This window comes from Mustela putorius, unplaced genomic scaffold (assembly GCF_011764305.1).
Source record: "Mustela putorius furo isolate JIRA1106 unplaced genomic scaffold, ASM1176430v1.1 tig00000129_pilon_pilon_pilon, whole genome shotgun sequence".
Classification (NCBI taxonomy): domain Eukaryota; kingdom Metazoa; phylum Chordata; class Mammalia; order Carnivora; family Mustelidae; genus Mustela; species Mustela putorius.
In genome coordinates, this window is record NW_025421290.1 from 6,894,722 (window position 1) to 6,906,930 (window position 12,209).

The 12,209-nt window shown below is 38.5% G+C and overlaps 1 long non-coding RNA gene across 5 annotated transcripts in view; it reads left to right on the plus strand.

Annotated features, from left to right (window-relative positions):
* Nucleotides 1-12,209, plus strand: part of GNG2 — a 114,702-nt gene that overhangs the window by 98,076 nt on the left and 4,417 nt on the right. The window contains exon 5 of one of the 5 annotated variants that reach the window (XR_006603479.1): nucleotides 1,782-1,835. The exons of the other annotated variants lie outside the window; for them this stretch is intronic. This is a non-coding gene — a long non-coding RNA (G protein subunit gamma 2). Of the gene's footprint in view, nucleotides 1-1,781; nucleotides 1,836-12,209 lie in introns of those variants that run through there. 5 annotated transcript variants of the gene reach the window in all.

Here is a 12,209-nt window from a genome sequence, read left to right on the forward strand (position 1 = left end):
AGAAAAGGACCCAGTTCAGAATCATGTGTTGCATTTAGTTGTCCTGTCCATAGAGTTTCTTGAATTTCATGGCCTTGACACTTTTGAAGGTTACGGGACATTCACTTTGTAGAACACCACTCAAGTTGGGTTTGTCAGATATTTCCTTATTATTAAATTCAGGTAGCAAAACGGGAACATAAATATAGAATTGATGGGGATTTTTATCTCATTACATTTTATCAGTGGTGTATGATTTCAAATTGTCACTTACTGGTAATGTTAGCTTCATTACTTAATTAAGGTGTTATCTTCTAGTTTTTTCATGTAAAGTTCTTCTTTTGTCTTTTGTAGTTAATAAATACTTGGATCTTGGGAGATAGACCTTGAGGCTATATTTACTACCCGACTCCTCACTAAAAATTTGTTTTTAAAATTGTATTTAATTATATTGATATTAGACTCATGGCTTCCTCTTTTATTCGGTGGTTTATAATCTGCTACTATCATCATTTATTTCGATGTCTTAATTGGCACAGACTGAAAAGCTAGCTACCACGTCCTTCTGACGTGATTCCATCTTTCTTTGACCGCTTCCTTAGTGCTTGGCACAAAAAGATGTTGTAGGGTCCTCTTATTATTTCCCTACCCTGACCTTAGAATCACCCTTTTCTCTAAGAGCTAACTAGGTCCTTTGAGAATGGTATTTAGAAATGAAACTCTGGATGCTACTTATTCTCATTGCTGAAGTGTTTGAACTGTTGCTGCTCCAAGTTCCTCTCAGTGGACAGTTTTAGAGAACACTATACATGTCTATTTTTTTCTTTATCTTTGTATCTGTATATATGTAGTCATGAGTTCACACCAACACCACCAGGTCCTGTCCTACACCACAGAGTATATTCTAGCTTTTTGCTTCCCATATTTGTAACTCCCTTCACTGACAATGAGGATCCTAGCCCCCCTGGTCTGTATTTGGCCAACTCTCCTGTAGAGAACCAAGGTCCCATTCCATGACCTCTCCTCCTGACATGGATGCATTCACATCCCACTTGAGTTCCTACACACCTTACCAGGCTATCCTTTGCAGATGCTCTCCTTACCCTGCTCAAGCTCCAACCTCCCACTATGGATCCCTGATCGAGTGTGGAGCCCACTTTGCTTAGTCTGACCCAATCCCTTTAAGACTGAATTGTTCATGAAGAAGAAGGAGGAGGAGACCCCATTTGCTTGTAACCCCATTCCGGTGAGGCTTTCATCCCCACTGTTCTCTTGAGCCTGCTCTCACCAAGGTTGCTGATGACTACCAATGGCAAAATCTAATAGTCAATTCTCCATTTCATCATACTTGACCTACAGGCAACATTTGTCATGGCTGATGATTCCTTATGCCTTGAAGCATTTTCTTCAGCATTTGGTTCTCAACAGTCCCCACTCTCACAGGGGACTATGTCTAAATTTCCTGTTCTGGCTCCTCCTGGGCTCCCCAGTTTCTTATAATGAAATGTTCTGGAGTTCAGTACTTGTTCCTCTCTTTTCTATCTAAATATACTCTCTACTTTGACTCTTGACTCCCACAAAGTAGTCGCTGCTTTCCCCACAGCATTCGGAGTACTCCTTTACAATGCAAGTCACTGCTTCCCCTCCATTCCTCCATTCTGTAAGTTTTCACCCAAAGATTAATTGCCTTCTCCGTTAAGCCTAGCTGCTGCTTCTCCAGTAGTTCCCCAACCCCCTATGAGGTGAAAGACCTCATATTCTTTTTTTTTTTTTAAGATTTTATTTATTTATTTATTTGACAGAGAGAAATCACAAGTACACTGAGAGGCAGGCAGAGAGAGAGAGAGAGAGAAGGAAGCAGGCTCCCTGCCGAGCAGAGAGCCCGATGCGGGACTCGATCCCAGGACCCTGAGATCATGACCCGAGCCGAAGGCAGCGACCCAACCCACTGAGCCACCCAGGTGCCCAAGACCTCATATTCTTAATCCCTTTTACCCTGCTCTACTTTTCATTTTCTTATAAAACTTACTACCCTCTGGGGCACCTGGGTGGCTCAGTTGGTTAAGTGTCTCGATTTCAGCTAAGGTCATGACCTCAAGGTTGTGAGACTGAGGCCCGTGTTGGGTTCCACAGTGGGTATGGAGCCTGCTTGAGATTCTGTCCCTCTCCCTCTACCCCTCCCACCCCCATCTCTCCCTCTCTAAATAAATAAGTTAATTAATGAAAACTTATACCTTCTACCATTCTCTATAACTATTGTACTTTTCTGTTCTCTCTATTCTCCCATTCAAATACTGTATCAGCAATTTGATGATGCTGTTCATTGTAGTTTGAGTCCTTTTTCTTCATTTTGGTTTTGTTGAGTTACTTGAACCTGTGGGTTTGTTGTTTTCATCAACCATTACGCATTTTTCAGCCACTATGTCTTCAGATATTGTTTCTTCCTTCTTCTGCACCCACCATCTTTCTCCTGTCCTTCAGAGACCCCAATTATATATGTATTCAGGTCCTTAAGTTATTGTCTACCCAGGTGTTCTATTCATATTCTTTCAGTCTACTTTCTCTGTGTACTTCATTTTGGAGAAGTCCTGTTGTTATCTTCAAGTTCAATCATCTCTTCTTCTGCAGCATCTCAATCTGCTGGTAATTCCATCCAGTGTATTATTTATCTTCAGAGATTTGATTTGGATCTTTTAAATATCTTCCATATCTCTTCTTTTCATGTTTTGCTTTCCTTTACCTTTTTGATTTTATGGACAGTATTTACAATAGCTATCTTAACAAGATCCTTATCTATTAATTTAATCATCTGTGTCAATTCTGGGTCTTTTTTTTAGTAATTCTTCTCCTTATATGGGAGAGATTTTTTTTCCCACTTAATTATATGCCTGAATTCTTTTTTTTTTTTTTTCACTTGGATTCTAGATATTGTGGCATACTGGAATTTTTTTTTGTATTCCTTTTAATATTTGGGGGTTTTGTTCTATGGTGTGATTAAATTACTTGGAAACATTTTGGTCTATTCAAGACTTACGAGTGAACATTGGCATGTGGATCTGTAACAGCCTTTAACCTAGGCCAATTTGGCACCACTCCTGAAGCAATACTCCTTATAAGACTCTATTCAACCCTCCAGTGTTATAAGATCTTTCTACTCTGCCCATGGAGGCACAAACTACTCCAGCCCTGTCTGATCACCAGGGATTATTCCATTTGACTCTTTCTGAATATTTTTGCACAGCCTCAAGCAGTTTTCTCCCATATATGTGCTGATCAATATTCAACTAAAGACAGAAGGAATTCTCTGGAGGCCTCCAGAGCTCACACTTTCTCTCGCCCTCTTTCTGTGTCTGTGAAGCTCTTTTTTCTCTGTTACTCTCTCCTCAACTCAAGGAGATTCCTTAACTCTATTTTGGTGGCCCCTCCCTGTACCGTGGCCTAAAAACCCTTTTTACACAGTCGGCTGGGTCAGCCATGGGGCTTATGTTGTCTCCCTTCTCTCACTGATCACTATCCTCTGCTGCCTGTTGCCTAACATTTATAAACTACTTGTTCCTATATTTTTCCAGTTTAATTAGTGTGTGTTTTTTTCATCATAATCTGAATTAGAAATCTGGAAAAATACATAAGTTCTACAAGGACAGGAATCTTTGTGTATTTTCTTCCTTTCTTATTCCAAGTATCCAGACCTATGCCTGGTGTATTAGGTACTCAGTAAATATTAGTTGAATGGAATATTTGTTGAATAAGATTATATTTGAGAACTCCTTCAGGAATTATCTGAGTGTCTACCGTGTATCTGGCACTGATCATACACAGTGGTAGATAAAGCAGATATAGTTTCTGTCTTCCTAGAGTATAGTGTCTAAAGTGAAAGGCAAATATCAAACACAAATAAACAATGGTTGTTGTTATAAATTGTAAGAAGTGTTTTCCTATAAAGGAAAAGAATGGAATGAAAGCGCATAATGAGGAAAGTCATTATTGGATGAAATGGTCATTGAAGACTCTGCAAAGAGGCAATATCTCATTTGACTCCTAAAGGAACAGGAGTCAGGCTGTAGAGAAAATGAGGAAAAGAATAGTCTGGGGATTGTATATGTGAAGCTCTGAGACAGAAAAGAACATTAGCGGAGGTGTGTGTGAGAAGGGAGGAATGCCACACATGAAATTGGAAAGATGGGCAGGCCCAAAGCATGCAGGCTGTTTTAAGATGTTTTGGTTCTCTACAAAGTACAATGGGAAACTATTAGTAGTTTTGAGTAAGAGTGGTATGAGCCAATTTATATTTTTAAATTAACTTTCTAGCTGCAGTATGGAAAATACTACTCTTGGCACAGTAGTAAAAGCTGGGAATTCATTTACAACTGAAATTCTTAAACTTTTTTCTGCCCTAGACCTGTTTGGCAGCCTACTGAAGCATATGGCCTCCTTCTCAGAGTAATGTTTTCAAATTACAAAGGAAGTTAATCATACTGAAATACAGTTTATCAGAATAGCTTTTAGAAAACTATTTGTGATAGAGTAATATAGGTACTCCTTTATTGGCTGATTATAGAAGACCTAATATTGAGTCTATAATTATACAGTGGATGAACATAAATGAAATGTTGTGATCTTTACAACAGTACTTATGGTGTGATGGGAACTATCTGACTTCTATGGCTAAACAAGTCAGAGGGACTGCTAATGCTACTGTTTATGTTGTCTACATCTGGGAATGTAATGGACAGAAATGCTAAATCTCTATTTGAGGTTAGTGAAAATAAAGATGTAACTTTTATCATCAACATTCACAGACCAGATCACCCCCTGAATTCTATCTGTTGACCCTGTGTTAGTCCATTCGAGCTGCTGTAACAGAATACCATACTGGGTGGCTTAGAAAAACAGACATTTTTCTCACAGTTCTGGGGCCTGGGAAGTCCAACATCAAGGCACTGGCAGATTCCATGTGTAGTGAGAGCCCGCTCCCTGGTTAATAGATGGTTGACTTCGCACTATGTTCTCATATGGCAGAAGGGGCACAGGAGCTCTGTGATCTCTCTTACAGCACTAATCCCATTTATGAGAACTCCAAATTCCATCACATTGGGAGTTAAGTTTCAACATATAAGTTTTGGAGGCTATGAACATTCAGTTTATAGCAGACCCCTTGGAAAACCCACATTAATCGCTTTTTAGTTAAGAAATTATTTCCGTAAACATGGAGAAAGAAGACGGGAACCTAAACTTGGGTTGTCACCACAGCAATGACAGTAAGGAGATAAATGTGAGGTATTTTTGGAGGAATAAGCAGTAAGACAGGAAAGAGATTGAGTAGGGTTACTGGGGAAATCTTAATGGAAGTAGGGATATAGAGTGTAAAGGATGCAGTGTGCACAACGTTAGCAGGGATAGTCAGAAAGAGTCTTGCCCATTGCTGTGGCTCATTGAAGGCAGGGGACAAGGATGACACTATGGGTTAGAAAAGAAGGATTAAGTCAGGAACACTAAGACTCCCTACTCACCCACTCATGATCTGTGAGACCTACAGCAAACACCTTCCTAATGAAGCCTCAAATTCACATATTCAAGATGAGGACAGTAATAGCTTATGACCCATAACATTGTTGTAAGCATTAAATAAGATACTATATGTAAAGGCGTTAGCACAGTTCTGACATATAGCAGGGGCAGAGAAATATTTGTAATTATTCTCATTACAGCTAGGATTCTGAAAATGTGTTGGACTATCATCCACAGGGAAGTGCAATCTAGTTAAGGAAAACAAGATAAAACTCAGAAAATATTTTGAGAAAGAACGTATTTGGAATCAAGTGTTCAAATCTAAGATGTAAAGAACTCCTAAGCTCTTCATTTTGCCCAATATAGCACTTTCTGTGTCATAAAAAGATTTTCATAAAAAAATTTCTGCCACGCACAAGCCGACCTTGTTTTATTGCGCTTTGCTCTGCTGCCCTTCTGATACTGCAGTTTCTACACATTGAAGGGTTTTTGGCAACCCTGCATTGAGCAAGTCTATCTGTGTCATTTTTCCAACAGCATTTGCTCCCCTCACATTTCTGTATCCCATACTGGTAATTCTTGCAATATTTTAAACTTTTTCATGATGCGTTTCGGTGATCTGTGATGAGTGATTATGACTTGCTGAAAGTTCAGGTGATGGTTAGCAATTTTTAACAATGACATATTTTTGAATTAAGGTATATACATTGTTTGCTTAGGCATCATGCTGTTGCACACTTAGCAGACAGCAGGATAGTGTAAACATAACTTTTAAATGCCCCGGGGAACTGAAAAATTCATTTGACTCATTTTATTGTGGTCTTCACCTTATTGTGGTAGTCTGGAACTGAACCTGCAATATTTCTGAGGTATGCCTGTGTTTGTGTGTGAATGTTGTATTGTGTGTGCTGGTGGTGCAAGTGAGTTTTACATATTACTCTTGCCTAGTCTTCGCTGCTTACAGCTGAGCTCCTGTTTGGAGTAATAATGACTGTGGCTCAAACAAGTAAAAGGCACACACACACAAAAAGTCATTGAGATTCAGTCTGAAAGTCTGTCCTTTGCTTTCATTTAGAGGAGCTCAGACAAGAACAGGCTGTTTCCTTTCATTCCGTCATAGTAGCATTTCATAAAGATGCACAAGGAATTTCAATTTCAGCTTTTGGAACTAGCCCTGCATTTGAGTAGCTCATATGTAGATAGCTGTGGCTTAATGGCAAAGCATCAGGGTTCGGTTCTTTTTCTGCCAAGAGCTTTGCTATATGACATTGAACAACTCAAGCCATCTGCTGAGCCTTAATTTGTCACCTATGAAAGGAATTTAACACTTCTTACCTCGGGATTATTGTGTAGAGCAAAAGAGAAAACCCAACATCTGAAACATAATAGGAGCATAATAATATTTTTATAAGAGATGTAGTGTCGATTAAAGAGCAATGCTTTAAGTCAAAAACTGTAACAAGAGACAGAGGTCCTTACATAATGATAAAGGGGTCAATTTATCAAGAGGATATAACCATCATAAATGTATATACACCCAACACAAGAACACCTAAACATATTAAGCAAATATTACCAGACCTGGGATGCCTGGGTGGCTCAGTTGGCTAAGCATCTGACTTTGGCTCAGGTCAGGTTCCAGGGTCCTGGGATCAAGTCCCACATTAGGCACCTTGCTCAGCGGGGAGCCTGCTTTTTCCTCTGCCTGCTGCTCCCCCTGCTTATGCTCTCTTTCTCTCTGACAAATAAATAAATAAAATATTTTTTTTTAAAAAAAGCAAGTATTACCAGACCTGGACTTGAACTATACTATAGACCAAATGGATCTAAAAGACATGTACACAATTTTCCATCCAACAGCAGCAGCATACATGTTCTCAGGTGTACATGCTACCTTCCTCAGGATAGGATGAATAATAGGCCCCAAGATAAGTCTTAGCTAATTTAAGAAGACTGAAATTGTACCAAGAATCTTTTCCAACCACAGTGATATGAAACAGCACACCAATAGATCAAAGAAGAAATTATAAGGTCAATCAAAAAATACCTGAAAACAAAAAAGTGGAAACACAACATCCCTAAATTTATGAAATGCAGCAAAAACAGTTCAAAGAGGGAAGTTTCCTTTCACCTACATTAAAAAGGAAGGATGGAAGGAAGGTCGGTCTGTCCTAAGTGACCTAACTTTAGACCTCAGGAACTAAAAAGATCAAATTAAGGCTGAAGTTAGCAGAAGGAAAGAAACAAAGATAAGAGCAGAAATAAATGAAATAGAGACCGGAAAAATAATAGAAAAGATCAATGAAACCTAGCGCTGGTTTTTGAAAAGATGAACAAAACTGATGAATCCTTAGCAAGGCTAAGAAGAAAAAGAGGGAAGACTCAAATAAACCCAGAAATGAAAGAAGACATTGAAGTTGATGCCACAGAAAAACAAAGGGTCATAAGAGACTAGTATGAAAAAATTATGTGCCAATAAATTGGATAACCTAGAAGAAATGGATAAGTTCCTAGAAGCATATCCCCTTCCAAGACTAAATCATGAAGAAATAAAACATCTGAACAGACCAAAAAAGAGTAAAGAGATCGAATCAGTAATTAAAAAGCTCCCAAGAAGGAAAAGCCCAAGACCAAATAGTTTCCCTGGTGAATTCTACCCAATATTTAAAAAAGAATTTATGCTAATCCTTTTCAAACTCTTCCAAAATCAGAGAAGGGAGTACTCCCAAACTCATTATAAAAGGGTAGAATTACCCTGCTACCAAAACCAGATATGGATACTACAAGTTAAAACTACAGGCCAATATCCCTGGTGAATATACGCAAAAATTCTTTGCAAAACATTAGCAAACCAAATTCAACAGCACATTGAAAGGGTCATACCCCAAAGTTAAGTGGGATTTATCCCTGGGGTGCAAAGACGGTGCAACAAATCCATAAATGTGACACATCACATCAGTAGAATGAAAGGTAAAATATAATGATCTCAATAGAGGCAGAAAAAGCATTTAACAAAATACAACATCCTTTCATGATAAAAATTCAATAAATTGGATATAGAAGGAATGTACCTCTACGTGATAAAGGCCATATATGACAAGCCCACAGCTAGCATCATCCTCAGTGATGAAAGATCGAAAGCTTTTCTTCTAAAATCGGGAACAAGACAAGGGTTCCCACTTTTACCTCTCCTATTCAACATAGTACTAGGAGCCCTAGCCAGAGAAGTCAGGCAAGAAATAGAAATAAAAGGCATCCAAGTTAGAAAGAAGTGAAATTGTCTCTGTTGGAAGATGATATGGTCATATGTAGAAAATTGTAAAGATCCCACACAAGAAAACTTAGAACTAATCAACAAGGTAAGCTAAGCAGTGAAGTAGCAAGATAAAAATCAGCATCAGACATCCATTGTGTTTTTATACAAAAAAAAAAAAAAAGAAATAGAACAAGATATAAAATCTCATTCATAATAGCATCAAAAACAGTAAAATACTTTGGAATAAATTTACCCAAGAATATGAAAGGACTGTACACTGAAAACTAGGGTCTCAATGAAAGAAATTTAAGACACAAATAAATGGAAAGCTTATCTGTGTTCATAGATCAGAAGAATTAATATTGTTAAAATTTCCATACTACCCAAAACCATCTACATATTCCTGTAGTCCATATCAAAATTCCAATGGCATTTTTCACAGAAATAGAAAAAAAAATCATAAAATTCGTATGAAACCACAAAAGACCCTGAATAGCCAAAACAATCCTGAGAAGCACAAAACTGGAGACATCACACTTCCTGATCTCAAACTGTTTTACAGAGCTGTAGTAATGAAAACAGTATGGCATAAAAAAAAGACATGCAGACCAATGGAGTCAAATAAAGAGCCAAGAAATCAACCCCAGTATATACCATTAACTAATATTTTATAAGGGAGCCAAAATACTCAGTAGGGAAAAGATTATCTCTTCAATAACTGGTGTTGGGAAAATTGAATAATCATATGTGAAAGAATGAAACTAGATCCACATCTTACACACTGAGGAAAACTAACTCAAAATGGATCAAAGGCTTAAATATAAGACCTGAAGCTGCAAAACTCCTAGAAGAAGACAAAGGAGGTGAGCTACTTGACACTGGTCTTGGAAATGATTTCTTGAAGATGACAGCAAACATACATGCAACAAAGGCAAAAGCAAATCAGAGGTCTACATAAGACTAAAAGGTTCTGCAGAGCAAAAGACACAATCAACAAAATGAAAAGGCAACCTTTGGAAAAAGAGAAAATATTTGCAAACCATATATATGGTAAGGGGTTAATATCCAAAATATATAAAGAATTCATGTAAGTAAAAAAATCTGATTAAAAATGGGCAGAGTATGGGGTGCCTGGGTGGCTCAGTGGGTTAAAGCCTCTGCCTTCGGCTCAGGTCATGATCCCAGGGTCCTGGGATCGAGCCCCACATCGGGCTTTCTGCTCTGTAGGGAGTCTGCTTCCTCTTCTCTCTCTGCCTGCCTCTCTGCCTACTTGTGATCTCTGTCTGTCAAATAAATAAATAAAATATTTTTAAAAAAATGGGCAGAGTAACTGAGTCGACATTTTTCCAAAGAAGACATATAAATGGCCAATCAGGATATGAAAAGATGTTCAATGACACTAATTAGGAGAATGCAAATCAAAAGCTTCGTAAATATCACTTCACACCTGTTAGGATGGCTATTATCAAAAAGACAAGTGATAACAAGTGTTGGTGAAGATGCAGAGAAAAGGGGACCCTATATGCTGTTGGTGGCATGTATAATGGTGCAGCTACTATGGAAAACACTATGGAGGGTCCTCAGAAAGTTAAAAATAGAACTACTGTATGATCCAGCTATCCCAGTTCTGGATATATAGCCAAGGGAAATCAGAATTTCAGAGAGTTATCTGTACCCCCCTTTTCATTGAAGCATTATTCATAGTAATCAAGAGATGGAAACAACCTAAGAGTTCATCTGTGCATGAATGAATAAAGAAGATGTTTTATATACACATAATGGAATATTATTCAGCCATGAAAAAGGAAATCTGGCCTTTTGTGACAATATGATGGACCTTGAGGGCGCTATGCTAAGTAAGATAAGTCAGACAGAGAAAGACAAATACTGTATGCTATCCTGTGAAACCTAAAAAATCCAACTCATAGAAACCCATAGAAAGAGCCCCTGGTTGCCAGGGGCTGGATGGTGAGGATATAGGGAGATATTGGTCAAAGGCTATAAACTTTGAGTTATAAGATGAATAAATTCTGGAGACTGAAAGTACAGCACAATGACTATCATTAACAATACTGTTTTATACACTTGCAAGTTGCTAAAAGAGTAGATTGGAAATGTTCTCACCACACACATACAGAAAAAGGTAATTATGTGAGGTGTTAATTAACTTGTAGTCACAGTTTCATAATACAGTAATATATCAAATCATTGCAATATACACCTTAAAGTCACACACTGTTATTCAATTATATCTCAATAAAGCTGGAAAAGAGGTTAATAAAAATCTTTAAAAAGGTGAGACTGACTTTTACACAACCATTCGAACAGTATACCCTAAACCTACCTGGAACCTTAGAATGTGATCTTATTTGGAAGTAGGATACTTGTAGACGTTGAGATGAGCTCATACTGGATTAAGGTGGGCCCCAATCCAATGATTAGTAGGTAGGAAATTTGGGCACAAAGAAGAGAATGCCAAGGGAGGACAGAGACACACAGGACAGAAGGCCATGTGAAGATACAGGCAGAGGTTGGAGTGGCATGTTTATAAGAAAAGGGACACGAAGGATTGTTGCAAACTACCAGGCGCTAGCTAAGAAGCATGAAACAGATTCTCCTTGGCCTCAAGGGGGAACCAATCCTACTGAAACCTTGATTTTGAACTTCCAGTCTTTAGCACTGTCAGAGAATAAATTTCTGTTGTGTTAAGTCACCCAGTTTGTGACAATTCGTTAAGGCAGACCGAAGAGACTAACAGATATGCTAATACCTATACCTCTTTATATCAGTCAGAGTCGACTAGGTTTTGTTACAGTAACAAAAAGGTCCTCTCCTCCCATTCTTAAGGGCTTACAATAACAAAGATCTACTTCTTACTCCCACCACATGCCCTTTATGGATTATCTGCCACTCCACGCCATGCCACTCTGAGCAGGGACCCTGGCAGAGGCAGTAGCCTCTGTCCAGAATATTGCCTCTATCTGGCCTGTGATGAAAGGTACAGAGAGTCTGAAAATTCGAAAAGACTTACAGGGTTGGAAGATGAAAGCAGTAAACCATAAAATTGAAAGGCCTTTAAGTGACACAGCTCGAATCAACTCAGCCATAAGGCAAGGACCAAATCAAGGGTGTGGCCACTGTGACTTTTGTTAAAACCTCCAAATCCATTAAAGTGGTTCTCAGTATATTATTCAGTTGGACAATTTGGCAGAGAGAAAGAGCTTAGCAAACGATGCACTGGGTCTTGATGCTTCCGCCCCAAAGTGACCCACATCACTTCTCTCACATCTCATTAGCAGAGCAAGTCTGACGTCATTTTGTGGGTCTGTGTAATCCACCTGTAGGGTGGGGCAGTGAATTTTTTTTTTTTTTTTAAGCAATGGTATCATCCATTCCACTATTACAGAGGACTATCCTTTTGGCAGTCACTTTGAAAGGCTATCATAGGAGTACAGTGATGTTAAAA